General features: G+C 45.5%; 1 long non-coding RNA gene across 1 annotated transcript; it reads left to right on the top strand.

Moving 5' to 3' along the window:
- The first annotated feature begins 440 nt into the window (after positions 1–440).
- LOC135365856 (uncharacterized) lies at positions 441–2848 on the top strand. The gene is made up of 3 exons (XR_010413965.1): positions 441–532; positions 2202–2618; positions 2785–2848. It is a non-coding gene; the product is annotated as an uncharacterized LOC135365856 (long non-coding RNA).
- Positions 2849–15407: the final 12559 nt, after the last annotated feature.

The raw sequence follows: 15407 nt of genomic DNA, 5'->3' as shown, positions 1-15407 counted from the left end.
CATTGACAAGGGTGGTCTTGAAGTGAGAAAGTTTTTGCCATATAAGACAATGTTAAGAATTTCCTCCTAAACATTAAAGACGGTTCAACTGCGTTGACATACAAACTCTATTGGGGACGTACGGTATGCACCAGTTGCAAGTCTTAAGGCTGAGTGATGAACAGGGGCAAGAGATTTCAGTGTGGACGATCGGGCAGATCCATAGACTATGCATCCGTAGTCTATCTTTGAACGTATCAGTGATCTGTACACACGTAGGAGACACGTTCTGTCTGCACCCCATATTTTGTGTGAAAGAACTTTAAGGATATTAGATGCCTTCCGTGTACGTAACTTTAGTTTCTGAATATGAACCCTGAATGTGAGTTTGGAATCAAATGTTAAACCAAGGAACTTATACTCTGTTTTCAGTGGAATAGCTTCCCCACTAAGGAGCAAGTTCGGTTGTGGAGGCAGGCCACGCTTGCGATGAAAACAGACGCAAGCAGATTTCTCAGAAGAAAATCTAAAGCCATTCTCATCGGCCCATTTGGTAAGGCGATTAACGGCTACCTGTATTTGGCGTTCGCATATAGCAAGGTTGCACGAACGAAAGCTTATTTGCAGGTCTTCTACATATAATGAGTACTGGACTGTGGGAGGGATGACACGTACAACGGAATTGATTTTCAGGACAAAAAGCGTAACGCTCAAGACACTGCCCTGAGGGACTCCGTTTTCCTGTACAAACAGGTCTGATAATGTATTTCCGAGGCGGACTCGGAAGGTTCGGTTAGAAAGAAAGTCTTGAATGCAATGGTACATGTTTCCTCCGATTCCGCAATTTATGAGGTCTTGTAAAATTCCATATCTCCATGTGGTATCATAAGCCTTCATTAGGTCGAAAAACACAGATAAGCAATACTGATTCTTAATGTGAGCCTCCCTTATCTGTGTTTCCAGACGAACCAGCTGATCAAGTGTGGATCGGCCACGACGAAACCCACACTGAAAGCGGTCTAGCATTTCATTACTTTCAAGAATATATACCAATCGGTTATTAGCCAGCCGTTCGAATGTTTTACAAAGACAGCTCGTCAAAGTAATGGGCCGATAACTTTCTGCAAAGCTCGGGCCTTTGCCGGGTTTGAGAATCGGAATCACAGTTGCTACTTTCCAATCCTTAGGGATTTTGCCCTCCACCCAAATCCTATTGAAGAATGACAACAGAGCCTGCAGTGAAGGAGGTGGTAGCTTTTGTATCATCTTATAATGAATACTGTCAGGTCCTACAGCTGTTGCTTTGCAGCTCGACAATACCGCCTCAAGCTCCCACATCGTAAACTCACAGTCATATTCTTCTTTTGTCTTTGGGCTTGAAAGCCTCTTTCGTTCAGCCTTTTCTTTGTGCTTTAAGAATCTACTTGTGTACCTAGTAGAACTGGACACTTTGAAAAAGTGTTCACCTAATAGATCTGCCTGATCCTTAAGGGACGTGCTATTTGGATTACTCGTAGAAAGAAGAGGAATTCTAAAAGCCCTATGGCTCTCCGTCCATTTTTCTGATTTTTTCCCAAACAGCTTTTGCTGGTGTTTGGCTGTTTATGCCACTAACGAACCCTTGCCATGATTTTCGCCTGGCTTGTTTTCTAGTGTAACGGGCCTTGGCTTTTGACCTTTTAAACGCAATCAGATTTTCTGTTGTTGGAGCACGCTTGAAAGAGTTCCAGGCTTTGTTTTGCGCCTGACGTGTTTTGCGGCACTCTTCGTTCCACCATGGTTTGGGATTTTTACGTAGTCGTCCACTGGACCGAGGGATCGCTTTTGATGCTGCATCTATTATGGTGTGTGTAATCGCTCCATTTTCATCATCTACTGATAGGTGCATCAGATGTTCATGATCGATTGTTGCCAGTTCTCTGTATGTGTCCCAATTTGCGTGTTCCAGTTTCCATCGAGGTGGACGCACCTCCAACGTTAGTGCTAACGATCGTGTTTCTATAAGAATAGGAAAGTGGTCACTCCCATACGGATTCTGAATTGCGGACCAGGTATAGTCCAACGACATTCCTGAGGAAGCTAAAGACAAGTCAATGTATGAAAATGTTTTATGTGTAGTGTTATAATATGTTGGGTCACCATTGTTCAAGATGGTGATGTTCGTAGTGTCTAATACTTCCTCAATTAATTTGCCATGTGCATCTCTCCTTTCAGTGCCCCAGAGAGGGTGGTGTGCATTTAGGTCTCCCAGAATAAAGAATGGCTCTGGCAACTGATTGATAAGGTCAAGAAAATCGCCTAGTGTGGGATTGCTGTTTGGAGGTATGTAAAGAGAGACTACAGTTGTCAGATTTTTCAGTTGTGCCCTAACAGCCACTGCTTCAAAAGATGTATTTAGAGGTATCTCTTTTATGATTACACCAGAGTTAGCCACAATTGCAACACCCCCTCCGGTGCTACCTATGCGGTCCTTACGGTAGACTGTGTGATGTTTAAATAGTTTTGTGTGTGTGTTCAACATGGTTTCTTGCAGACAGAAGATATATGGCCTATGCATATCCAGTAGGGCACAAATATCATCTTAGTTTTGAGCAGCGCCACGGCAGTTCCATTGCAATATAGAGATGCCCATTATACAGGTAACTAAAGGGACCAACAAATTAAGGGTTACTACCTGAAGCATAACTTATGTTTAAGGTGGCAGCACCCTTTGGGGGACCGGCTTTCGCTGCTCATTGGAAGGGGCGTTAGGCTTAAAGCCTCTACCTCTCCCTTTATCTCTTCTTTCTCTTTTTTCTTTTTCAGGCAAGCTGGATATACTCGATGACGACTTCTGCGACATGCAGTCATCATCATCGACGTCCATACTATGAGATATTGGGAAGGAACCTTTAAGTTCCCGTCCCAAACAGACTGTGCGCCATCGACCTTGGACGAGGTCGTGGCTCCTTTGTTGTGGCCAGTCTCTCGATCAGCCACTGGCAACGTGGGAGGCACTTGCGTGTCTCCCACATCCTGCTGGGGGGTGTGGAGTGGAGTCTCAGTTACCTGAAAACAGGTCTGAGTCTCCACAGACCTCCTCGGTGGTGCCACCCCCCTGCGCACCACGTCGGAAAAACTACCTTTCTTTGCAAAGTCAAGCTGTGCTTTTGCAGCTTTATATGTAAGGTTCTGCTCTGTCTTGATTTTAATTATCTGCTTCTCATCTTTCCAACGGGGACATGACCTGGAGTACACCGGATGGTTTCCCTCACAGTTTGCACAATGGAATTCGTTGTTACAGTTTTCTGGTGTATGGTCCTTCCCTGCACACTTTGGGCAAACAGGATGGCCACGGCAGACTTGTGAACTGTGCCCAAAGCGCTGACACTTAAAGCAGCGTCTTGGGTTTGGGACGTATGCTCTTACATTACAATTGAGGTAGCCGGCTTTGATACTTGAGGGCAGTGAGTGAAGTTTGAATGATAATATGATATGTTTAGTCGGGATCTCTTTGCCATCTCTGCGGATGAATATTCGTTTTGCTGTGACAACTCCTTGTTCTTGCATACCTTCTTCAATTTCAGATTCAGAACAGGAAAGCAGTTCATCCTCTGAAATCACGCCCTTTACGATGTTCAGTGTTGTCCCCTATCGCTTTCAGTGACTGAAGTGCTATGCTTTGCTGCTTTGTATGTACTTCTACTTGGATGGAACCAGAGTTCAGTTTTCTTGCTTGATAGGATTTGCCTATGACCTGTTCAAGAACTTTTGCCACGAGAAAGGGTGATACTTTTGCCAGTGAGGTGTTTTCGTCACTTGGCTGAATAATCAAGAACTTGGGGAACCAGGGTTCTGGCGATAGGTCAGTGATGCTCAGTGTCTGTCTCTCGGTGCGACTCCTTTTGAGGAGCCGATCAGTTTTTTTTTGTTTTGATGTATCCATATAAAGAGTGTTGAGATTCAGCACAGTAGGTGTGTCGCCCACCATCGAGCCCAACCAAGGGAACGTGCCCCGCACGCTAACACGTACCTCTGCACTATACCCTAGTGCAGGTTTCAAGAGAGTGAAAAGACTGCACAAGGTTGGCCCTCGCCGCCAAAGAAGGTGAAAAGGAAAGATAAGAAGGGAGGATAGAAAAGAAGAAAGTAATGAACGTGGGAGATGGCGACTAGCTGAATAATCCTAGCCGGGCCTTCCAGGACCACCCGTCTATGGGAAGCAGGGGCCAAAGCAGTGTGTTGTTTACCCGGAGGGGCCCCGAAGGGTCCAAACCAACCTCCCAGTCCACTCAACTGCCAGGATCCCCCTTTCCCCAGACACGAGAAAGCCACGCACAGCTATACGTGGGGGTCTCCCTCCTGCGGCGTCCCAACCGTGAGTGCAGGAGGGGGCTACTGCGGCTGCTGCCGGGCGATGGGGGCACCAATTTCCCGACGCCGGGTAGCCACGCTGGATGTGACATCACTGTATACTAACATCCCACACAATGACGGAATCACAGCCCTCTGCAATACCCTTTCTACAACAAACATCAGAAAAGACACGGAAACCATACTCGCTCTAATGGACTTGGTCCTTAAACTGAACTACTTCGAGTTCAATGGCGAATACTACCTACAAGTACACGGTACACGTATGGGCACACCTGTTGCACCCACATACGCAAATATCTTCATGGGGTTCTTAGAAAACAAAGTTCTCAGCGCCCTCTCATTAAAACCCACTGTGTACCTTCGATACATCAATGATATACTGATAATATGGGAACACGGGGAACATGAATTTCAAAAGTTCGTAGATTTACTGAACACCGCGCATAGCAACATAAAGTTCACATCACAACAGTCAACTCACTTAATTAACTTCCTCGACACCACAATATCACTATACAATGGCAACCTCACCACAACCCTGTACAAAAAGCCAACTGACAGACAACAATACCTTCACTTCGAGAGTCACCACCCGCGTCACTGTAAAGTTGGAATTCCTAATGGGCAGAGTGTAAGACTACGCAGAGTTTGTTCAAACGACACAGATTACGCTGAGAAGCTTGACGAACTCTGCAGTACACTTGCCCAAAGGGACTCTCCAGACTCCCTCCTAACCCAATTCTGGAAAACCGGTTCTGGAAAACCGAAAAAATCCTGACGCGTGCCAAATAAGCTTCATCACAAGATATTCGAACGCACTTCCAAACATCAAAGCCATTCTACAGAAGCACGAGCCCCTCCTCGAAAGCAGTGACCGACTTAGCAATATATTCACCCATCCCATACAGGTGACCCCCCCCCCCATACCGACGCGCAAAAAACCTAGCAGACTCCTTGGTCAATGCCAAAATCAGCAAAACGAGCACCCTGTACACGGGAACAGGACCCTGCAACCTCCCGCGCTGCAAAACATGCAAGCACGTTCAACACACTAACTCCATCAAAAGCACTGCGAGCAATTACACCCACCCCGTTAACCACGCATTCACATGCACAAGCTCCAATGTCATATACTGCATTGAATGCGGTGACTGCTCTATGCAATACATCGGTGAAACCGGCCAACAAATGCACAACCGCCTTACCGGACACGGAACCGACACGTCCAACAAACTCCCCAAAGCAGTCGCCAGACACTTTAACGTTCCTGGTCACAATTTTGACAACATTAAACTATATATTCTAGAAACCGGGTTTAGAACCACACGTGACAGACGTGACGTACAAGTTCAACGGTCTTCACCTGTCCGGAATCAACAAATCACAAGGCATGCCCTAGAAACACTTCACAAATAAAATATGCTTTTCCCTTCTATCTCCATTATCATCTGTTATGTTCTGCATGGCCACTGCTTTCTGCTTTCTTTATTGCTTGCCACAACTTTGTATTACTAATATTAAAAAAAAACAAAGCTTTGCTCGTTCTGGAATTTTCCCCCACGTAACCACTGACCTCCTTATCTTTCGCTATGCTTGCAAATTCTTGCCTGTTGTCCCGTTTCGTCCACGTGTCCGTGAACCTCCCATTTTTCTGTAACCGGTCTGAAGCCTAGATCAGTACGTTCACATAATCCCCTCCACACTCTAACAAAGCGGCCATTCACTCCGGCCATAGAAGCCCGTACGGACCCTTTCTTCCCTCGGGGCTGTTGACCCACAATTCACATGAACCTTTAAACACGTCACACCTAACCCCTTAAATACCATGCCCACACAACCAACGCACATCTTGAGGACGTCCATAAAATATCCCGAATAGTCCGACTGACGTACTACGGGACATCATTCGTACTGTCATTGCAACAGCCTGGGACTTGGTTTGGGCAATCCTCGTGACGTCGTTTATGACATTTTCAGGACGATTTTCTGGGTGTTTCAGGATGTTTTCCTGGGCATTCCAGGACGTTAATGTAGTATGCCCCCTCCCCCCTATGCTATATATACACCTTATAATGCAAGCCGCTCCATCACACATGCCTGTTCACAGTGACTAGAAATTTTATTCAGTATTCTATGCTTCCATACAAAAGTTAACAAGGGTTACTCATAAGGCAAGCCTGCCCAGACACTTCAGTACACAAAAAATAGAACTGCTTCCATCTTAACATCAGGATATCACAGGGTAGTGTAAAGGATAGCACAAACACTAACTGCCACCAAGCAATGTTGAGGCATATTTTAGGCAGGCAATAGTACCGAAGCACATTTCCCACAAACTGTATAATGCAATGACAACTACTGCCTAAGTGACAAGAAACAATGGCACTTTTGATACCTCATTGCATTTGATGCTATCTGTTTCATCACAGCTTGTGAAGTACTTCAGAGGTCCTACTCTTGTCAATACACTTGAATGTCAGGCACTTCAGTAGACAAAAATAGAACTGTCTGCTCTTACGTTGGCGCACAAATCTTGCAGTGAAATTTGCCAAAAAACTACAACCACAGTCCGTACGATGATGCTCTGGACATTAACCATTTTAATATACTGTTGTACATTTGGTTTTATGTTCTGTTCTGTACTATTTGGAACTACACATAATTAGCCTAAAGTGATTGATTAGTGGGATCCAATTGAGGCAAGACTCCCTGCTTCATACCTTACATATATACTTGTGTCTTTGAGCATCTCAGTGTCCCAGAGAGTCTGTATCATCCAACATATCCACATGTGCGGGTATGTAAAATCATATAGGAAATAAAATGAGTTTTGGCTTATTACTAAAATATTTTTGTAGTATGTCAAATAGAGGCTAGACATTATGTAGCACATACAATTTATTTTGCCGATCAATTTCATTTATTCAAGCTGTTTTGCTATAATGCTAATATGCACATTGTTTTATTTTTATTTATTTTTTAATTCAGCGTTAGCGCCACGAAGCAACTGTGGCTTTCAGTGGCGTTCAGATGTGGACAGATGCAGAGAGGACACCAGGAAGGAGGGGGACAGGAGGCGGGGCATTTGCGTCCTGGGCGACACATTGTTTTATTAACGTGGCATGCATGTCTGAAGAGAATTACACCTACCACGTACTTAGGGAATCCATCCCACATGACTTTACACGGAAGTTCTGATTTGACACGAGACATGAGCCACAGGATGACGGCAGGATATCTGCAGGACGTATGGTCTTATTGTCCCTCCGGACATCGCAAGTAGACATCCACAGGACATCCTATTTATGTCACTTTTTGACGAAGACATTCTGACCATTTCAGGACGTCATCGAGACATCAGTGGTTGTGTGGGTGCCAATGATGAGGATGGTGCCCAGAAGAAGAACAGTCTCTGTTCGAAATATCGGCGGCTTCTGTCGTGAGGCAACTCCCTTCCTACATCTCTACCGGTTCGCTGGATTTCTACCCATCTACATAATCTATATGGACTTTTATGTTTTTTTTTCAATCGGGTTACTCCTCTCCAGACGTCGATCGAGAGGAAGTGGAAATGGAAAGGGCGGAAATAATAAAGGTCAACTCCTGAGATGAAGAGGGTGACGTCTCCGTGTCGGGCAAGCCTATTTGGCACTCCTCCGTTTACGAACTGGTCATTTATTTGTTACAACGTAAGTTGGGGAAGAAATCTTCCTGGTTCCCGAAAGTCTCGAAACTACTATGCCTCATTTCCCTGCCCCAATCTTGCGACCCTCAACAGCAAGCCTCAGTAGCGTGGTCGACATATGGAAGGATATATATATATAAGGACAGGAAGAAAGGGACTGGGTGGCATGGAAGGTTACAGAAAAGCATGTCACTTGAGCAAAAGGACGTTGAGAAAGACTCAGCAATTTGCACGCATATGCTCTCCACGATCCAGTGAGAAGAAGTTTAACAGGAGATGCATCATCTCCCTCAAGATAAACGACGTCTGGCAAATGGATCTCGAGCATGAGAGAACTAATGTTCTGAGGCTGGAACAACGCAGAAAGGACAAATACATGCTTAGCTAAGCTCAATTGGTAGAGCCCTGGACAGGCAATCCAGAAGATGGGGGTTCGAGACCTACAGCTGGCTAACCTTTTCAGTGACTTCCATCTTTCATCGCAAATGGATCTCGTCGACTTTTCAAAGTACAAGCATTTCAACGCCGGTTACCGTTACGTCTACTCCCCGTTGAGATAGCTTATCTGAACGAACGGGCAATAGGAACGGTAACTGGTATGTAGGTGTTCCCCTAGCGGAAATTTCTATAAATCACTCTCCCTATTTATGCGCACCTTCCCGCTAAAGAAAAAACGTCCTGCCGGAATGAAAAAGGCGATGATACGACTTTTTTGGTGAAGGTAACGTTCCTACACGCATCCTTTGCGATAGAGGAGGGGAATTTTACAACACGACTATCAAGTAATACCTCCCACGAAAAATGGTGGTCCTCTATTCCACGTTTTCACCCATCAAGGTTTCACAAGCCGAACGATTTATAAGACCTTTGCTTGACGGAATATTCAGGTATTTTAGGGTGACCAGAAAATACCACTTTGTTTCCGCGCTTCCCAAAATCATGCGCGACTACAACAACACCAAACACAGAACGGTGGGTATCAGCCTGTCCAAAGTAAATTTCGAAAAGGAATTGCAACTGTTCAATAAAATAAAACGTAAGCTCGTCGTACTCTCCGTGAAAAAGAAGTTTAAAGTTGGGGATAAAATTAGGGTCCTACTGCACAGAAAAGCTTTTCAAAAGATCTCGGAAGGGAATTGGTCACCTCAGATTTTCACCGTCTCCCGCCTGAGAGACACCTCCCCTCCCGTCATGCACCTGGAAGGTTGCCAGGGTAAGGAAGTGAACAGATGTTGACCCGCGACGGTGACCCGACAGGTGACCCGCGACGACGACCACAAGTGGCCAGTAACTAAAGTGTTGAGAAAGAAGAAAGTCGACGGTCAGAGTTTTTCCTTGGTTCGATGGCTCGGGTACAACAAAGAAGGCGACAGTTGGGTCCCGAGCAGCGACGTAGTCGAGATTGGGAAATGACATCGGACATCTACGTTCGCCTCCTCTCCAACGTCTACATGGGCAAGTTTCCCTCGAATAAACTCAATGCCTTCTCGGTAGCTTTCGATAGTCCGCTTCAGCTTTCGGATCACTATAAAGTCGGCCTGTTGGATCTTAACATAAGCAATGATTTTTAAAATATCGGATACGAAACTCGAGGTTTCTTTCGAGGAAACGGTCGAAAGCAAAAAGTCTTTTCATGTTACCTCGGATCTGGAAACGGATTTGAGGGAAGCCCTTTCGGAATTGAACGTTTCTTTCGCGTAAAATAAATCACGATACAACTTCGGTAACGTGACGTGAAATCCCTGGAATTGGACCCTCTACTCGATCAGGCGCTGGACACGTCTCTCGCATCGTGCGATGCATGCCAGGCCACGCGTGAACGGGGACCCTCCCATAATGAGCGAACGCGAAGCCACGTCCCTCTTATTGGAGCACCGTGCACCCAGTTCTTTCGGCGACATCTCTTTGAGTTCGGAAACCACATCCCTACGTAACACGCTCAACAAGTATATCTACATGAAAGAACTGATGTTCTGAGGCTGGAACAACGTAGAAGGGACAAATACATAGAAGGCCTCAATCTAGTCACGTAGGCTGGACGCCTCGCTCGAATTCGTGGATAACGTCAGTAGTATACGGTGCGGTCCAGCGCGGACCCTAGGTGCCTGGTTCGAACCCCCACAGCATCTGGGCCGACATCACTCGCGTATTTTTTCCCGCGCCCGTTGGGTGGCCCTCGGGTGGAGGACTGCTCGCGCGCTTGCTGGTGGGCGGCGCGTGGCCGGAGGGCTGCGCGCGCTTACCCTCGCACATTTTTTTCAGCCTGGGCCGACTTTTTTCGTAATTTTTCCGCCTGGGCCCACTTCTACACACCTGGGCCCACTTCACTTGCAAATTTCCCCCCCGCTACAACAGGTGTGTAGTAGGCGGTTTACATGCAAATATCGACATGCAAAGGATAGCCATGCACAAAAGTACCAGTGAAAATATATGTATTAAAGTCATTAGTTCCGGGAATTATGTTATGACTCTGTGTGAAGGAGAAAAACCCAGCCAAAAAACCTGAAGCAGAAGAAACACAATACAATACACATAATAAAGAATATACTTTTTACAGGTATGATGCTATAGCATTGAAAGGGTATCACACATCATACACAATATTTTCATATAAACGTTCATACACACAATTTTTCAATGAATCAGAATTAAAATGGGGTAGCACATTTAATCAAAGAAGATATTTTTAATCAATACGATTACAATCAAAATGACAAGTTTTATTATAAAAAGTCTCACATTATTACATGTGAGCACCATAGTGGAGTTTTAATTACAAAGTTGATAGATGTATGTAACTTCAAGCACAATAGCTAAGTTGAATATTCCAATATGGCACAAATTTAATTAATCACGTTCTTGTGAAGTGATCCGTGGTCGGCACGTTGGCGGAGGGCACTGCATTTGCTTACCGTTGCGCACTTTTTAACCTGGGCCGACTGCTTTTGCGATTTTTTTCCAGCGCGCGGTGGGTGGCGCGCAGGTGAGGGGCAGTCCGAGTGCTTACCAGCGGGCCGAAGGGCTGAGCGTGCCCTTATCGTTGCGCATTTTTCATCCTGGGCCGACTTCTTTGGCGATTTTTCCGCCTGGGCCGACTTCGTTCGCATTTTTCTTTCAGGTGGCGCGTGGGCACTTTACATGCAAGTAGCGACATGCACACTGGCAACCACACCAAGCGATGGTGCCATCACACCTGGGCCGACTTTATTCACATTTTTCAACCTGGGCCAAATTCACTCGCGCAGTTTTTCCCTCTACAACAGCCGTGTGGTAGGCGGTTTACACGCAAGTAGCGACATGCACACTGACAACAGCTGGGCCGACTTCATTCACATTTTTCACCCTGGGCCGACTTCATTCATATTTTTTCCCGCTACAACAGCTGCGCGGTGGGCGGATTACATGCAAGTTGGGACATGCACGCTGTCATTCCAGCCAGGCGATACTACCATCCCACCTGGGCCAACTTCATTCACATTTTTCACACTGGGCCGACTTCATTCATATTTTTTCCCGCTACAACAGCTGCACGGTGGGCAGTTTACATGCAAGCTGGGACATGCACCTTCCAGACAGGCGATGCTACCATCACGTCAGGAAGAGGCTGAGCCTCGTCCTGTCTTGTTGCTATTTTCCGTCCTTATCGTCCCTCCTCAAGCTCAAGGAAATGTTGCCTTCTACACGTACTGTATGTCATCAAGGAATGGAGTAAGTTCATGTGGGGTCATACGATTTAATACATCGAATATCCTCAATCTTTGTATCAGCCTTTCTACCTGGATGCACACTGGCGCTGTTTTGTACGTTGCATCAGCTTCAGACTCTGTAAATTGTGGATTTGTGGCAAATGGGGGCATGACAAGTGTTGCTTGCTAAGATCCCACACCAGTACGTATTCCTGGAAATCCCTTGTCGGCAAGGACGACGTCTCTAAGCTCCAACAGAGGAAAAAACATGAGTTAACTATTACTTCTGCATCTACACCTCGGCCACCATACCCTTTAGACACAAATGTAATCAGCCCATTTGGTGCGATGCCAATGAGGTATTTTACTGTGTAGGCTGTTTTGTAGTTGGAGCACCACATGTTACGTTACTCCACAGAGGGTGGCGTCTCCGTTTTCAACTTTGTACAGTCTATGATGAACCTGCATTCTGGGTACAGTCTACAGAAACTGGTGAGCATTGTTCGTTGAATGGCAGTCCGTAGTGACCAAAATGTCCTCCATCTAGTTGCAGTCCTTAGCTGCTGGATGCTGGAAGATGTGGGATGCAGCAGTGCTGTGTACACCAAAGATTGCACTGAAAAAGGAAAATGGAGTGCCATGATTCCTTGTTATGAGAAAAGGCAGCAGTTTGTCCTGTAAAGGCAGTTCATGAGGCCTCCTCGAGTTGTCTGGCAGTATGGTGAGCAACATGACAAATACCTGAAATGTCACCGCCGTGAGATCTTGCAGCGTACTTTCCCGTCCCGACAGTGAACTGTAACCACAAAAGAATGGTGTTGGCGCATTATAGCCTTAGCTGCTCATGCGCCAGTAAAACCTCAATCTGATCCAAAGAATGGCTCTTTGCAATTGGGACCACACTGCTTGTTTTGACATAGTGGGATGCATGACGTTGCCTTTCTCTTGCAGCCGTGTGATGTGCCTAAGTTGATGCATTTCCACCTTCAAGGGAACAAAACAGAACAACCCCACCAACGAAGTCCTCCTAGTGTTCATTGTTGCCACCTGCAAAAGGGAAGAAAGCAAATGATAGTTTTAAACACTGCCATGCACAGTAAGAAAAAATATTACAGGTTCGAGCACTGAGAATATTATACACATAATTACAGTTTTACATTCAGTGGGTGGCACGACATCCTGGTGAGGGGTACACTCGCCGACGCTTGTGGCAGGCATTTCATCTAGATCAATGCAGCATGGCAGAGATGCAGGTCGTACTTCCTGTATTTGTTTCACAACATCCATCCGGCGCTTTTTTCTGGAACAAACATTGCATAGTGGAAGTTCGTGTCACTTTGCATATTTTCACATGACAGCAATTGCAAGCAGCCGTCTTCAAGGCAACATGCAGGGAGTCATGCTTTTCGAGAGTTACACAGTGAGAAATGCATTTGCAAGAATGCTTTATGACGAGTTCTGAAACTCCATGAAACATCTCCATCTCACATACGCGATACCAAAAAAAGACCAAACAAAAGAAATGTCCTTTTGCCCATGAAATGCCCTCCTTCCATCTTTCCACCCCACATGTGTGGAAAGATGGAAGGGTTGTAGCTTGGGCTGTCCTTCTCATTAGACTTTGGTTTCCCCAAAAAATGCGCACTACAGATTATGGAATGCGCTGCAGGTCTCCAGTGGGATCCATCTGCACTGTAAAATTAGATATTTCACACGCTTTCACGTTACCTACACATGCATCTAGGCGGCGGCGGTTCTCTCTGCACTTCTGCCTGCGTACAAGTCGAATCCAGTGTTCGCTTTCCCGCGTTTTTTTTCCTTTCGTCTAATAAATATATCCCCCCCGTAGTGTTCCCTTCGTTGTCTTTCATATGGAGTGCTGGGAAAGGCATAAAACTTTGTCTGGTGGTGAACTGCCGTACCTGTCAGTTCCTATACCCTTAGCGGCTACCCGTACTGCAATGGCGGCCTTCCATGTCTTTCATTGAGAAAACGACACGGCGCTCACTCGGGCGAGCGCCGCGACACGGCGACCGGGCCTGTCAGCCGCAGTTACACATGCACGAAGCCTATAGGCAAAAGATGGTTTGCTAATCACTTCTGTAGAACTTCCGGACAAAGCTGTTTGGTTTGCCTCAAAAGGTTTGTCAATTATGTAATTCTATTGTCTAGTGATGAATGCGCTGTGGTATCTGTCGTTGCTGTTGTGAAGAATGCTACGCCGAAATTGTATTTTGTAAATCCATATTCTGCTAATGAGCTGCCATAATCTCTTGATTTAAAGGATAGGACAATGCGGAATGCTCCACCACATCAGGTGCAGGGGGGTCTTTGTTCTCGACTGTTGTTAAGAGATGAAGAAATAAGGAAAGCGCCCATTGAAAAATGTAATCTGTAAGCCATTAACTGCGGCGCCTCGCTCTGGTGGAGTAGAAAAATCTTCGGGACGCAAGTGATTATTGGCAAAAAGTTATTTAAATTGGCAGGAAAAAGATATACATCAGCTAGCTAGCGCAGCGTTTTTCATTCGGGTTTTCACAACCTCAAGACAGCTAACGGCAGATTCAACATACTGGATTATGGTACTTCTCTCTCTCTATCTAATTATCTTAGCTGTGTTGGGTTAACGCCATTCAACAGCCAATATTGCGCTCCGTGCAAAAAACGCAGTTTCGGCTTTGCTTGCATTCAAGCGTGTCATTGCCTCCTGTGTATCATAGCGCATCATAGTTTAGTGCGTTCCGGGTACCTGTATTATTACAGTATTATCATTGTTGGTGTTATCATAGTTTAGTGCCTTCAGGTTACCTGTATAATACCCTAGCGCATTGTGGTTACCTGTATTCTCTATAGATTCTTTATTCTCTATCTATTCTCTCTTTGATTCTCTTCTATTTACTGATTGTTACCTGTACTGGCACGAATTCATTCAATTTCATTAATTCACTCAATGTCTATTTGCGAGTACTCATTGTGTTGTATTGTATTCTGTCGTTGTGTTGTACGTATTTGTGCGCGTTTAGGATGTATCTGCGGTATTTGCCATTGTATGGTAATTGCTACTTCTCTGCCTCTCTTTATGTGCACCAACACCAAGGCCCCTGTGGCTGTTCTTGGGCACGAACGAATCAATAAATCAAGTTTTTAACTCATTTTTCTTGCGATTCGCAGGTAAAATAACCACGCCTCTTATTCTGTGGTATATTACCCGTAATCAACAAAGTTTCGTGTTTCTGTGCGCGGTACCTCTTCTTCGAGATCTTCGAAATTTCGTCCAGTTTCCAGTGCTATTTCCGGAATGTGGCGCTCCAGATAAAAATATCTGCCATACGTCATTGGATAATAGAGAACGTCCGCTGCATCGTCATTACAAACTCGAAAAATACTATTTGAAACACAAAATAACTTCTTTTTTTTCAAGACCTCTGTTGGCATATCTGACAAGTTTTCAACAAATGCCGTCTTTCATATCTTGAGCGTTGGGGAGGCATTCCTGTTGTGTTTGTCTTAATTATTACCTCAGCCTCTGCAATTTCCGCCCCCTTCCGCCCATGTTAGAGAGGTCTTTAGCACGAATTGAATGCAAACACGCTAATATATATTTTCTGCACTCTCTTCCCGTAAGTCACGGGTGCCGAACTCATTCATGGCCGCGGGCAGCATTGAGCCGTGGAAGAACTACGCTGGCAGCATACCACGGC

This window comes from Ornithodoros turicata, chromosome 1 (genome assembly GCF_037126465.1).
Source record: "Ornithodoros turicata isolate Travis chromosome 1, ASM3712646v1, whole genome shotgun sequence".
Classification (NCBI taxonomy): Eukaryota; Metazoa; Arthropoda; class Arachnida; order Ixodida; family Argasidae; genus Ornithodoros; species Ornithodoros turicata.
The sequence above is the reverse complement of the archived record's forward strand: the minus strand, read 5'-3'. Positions and strand labels throughout refer to the sequence as shown.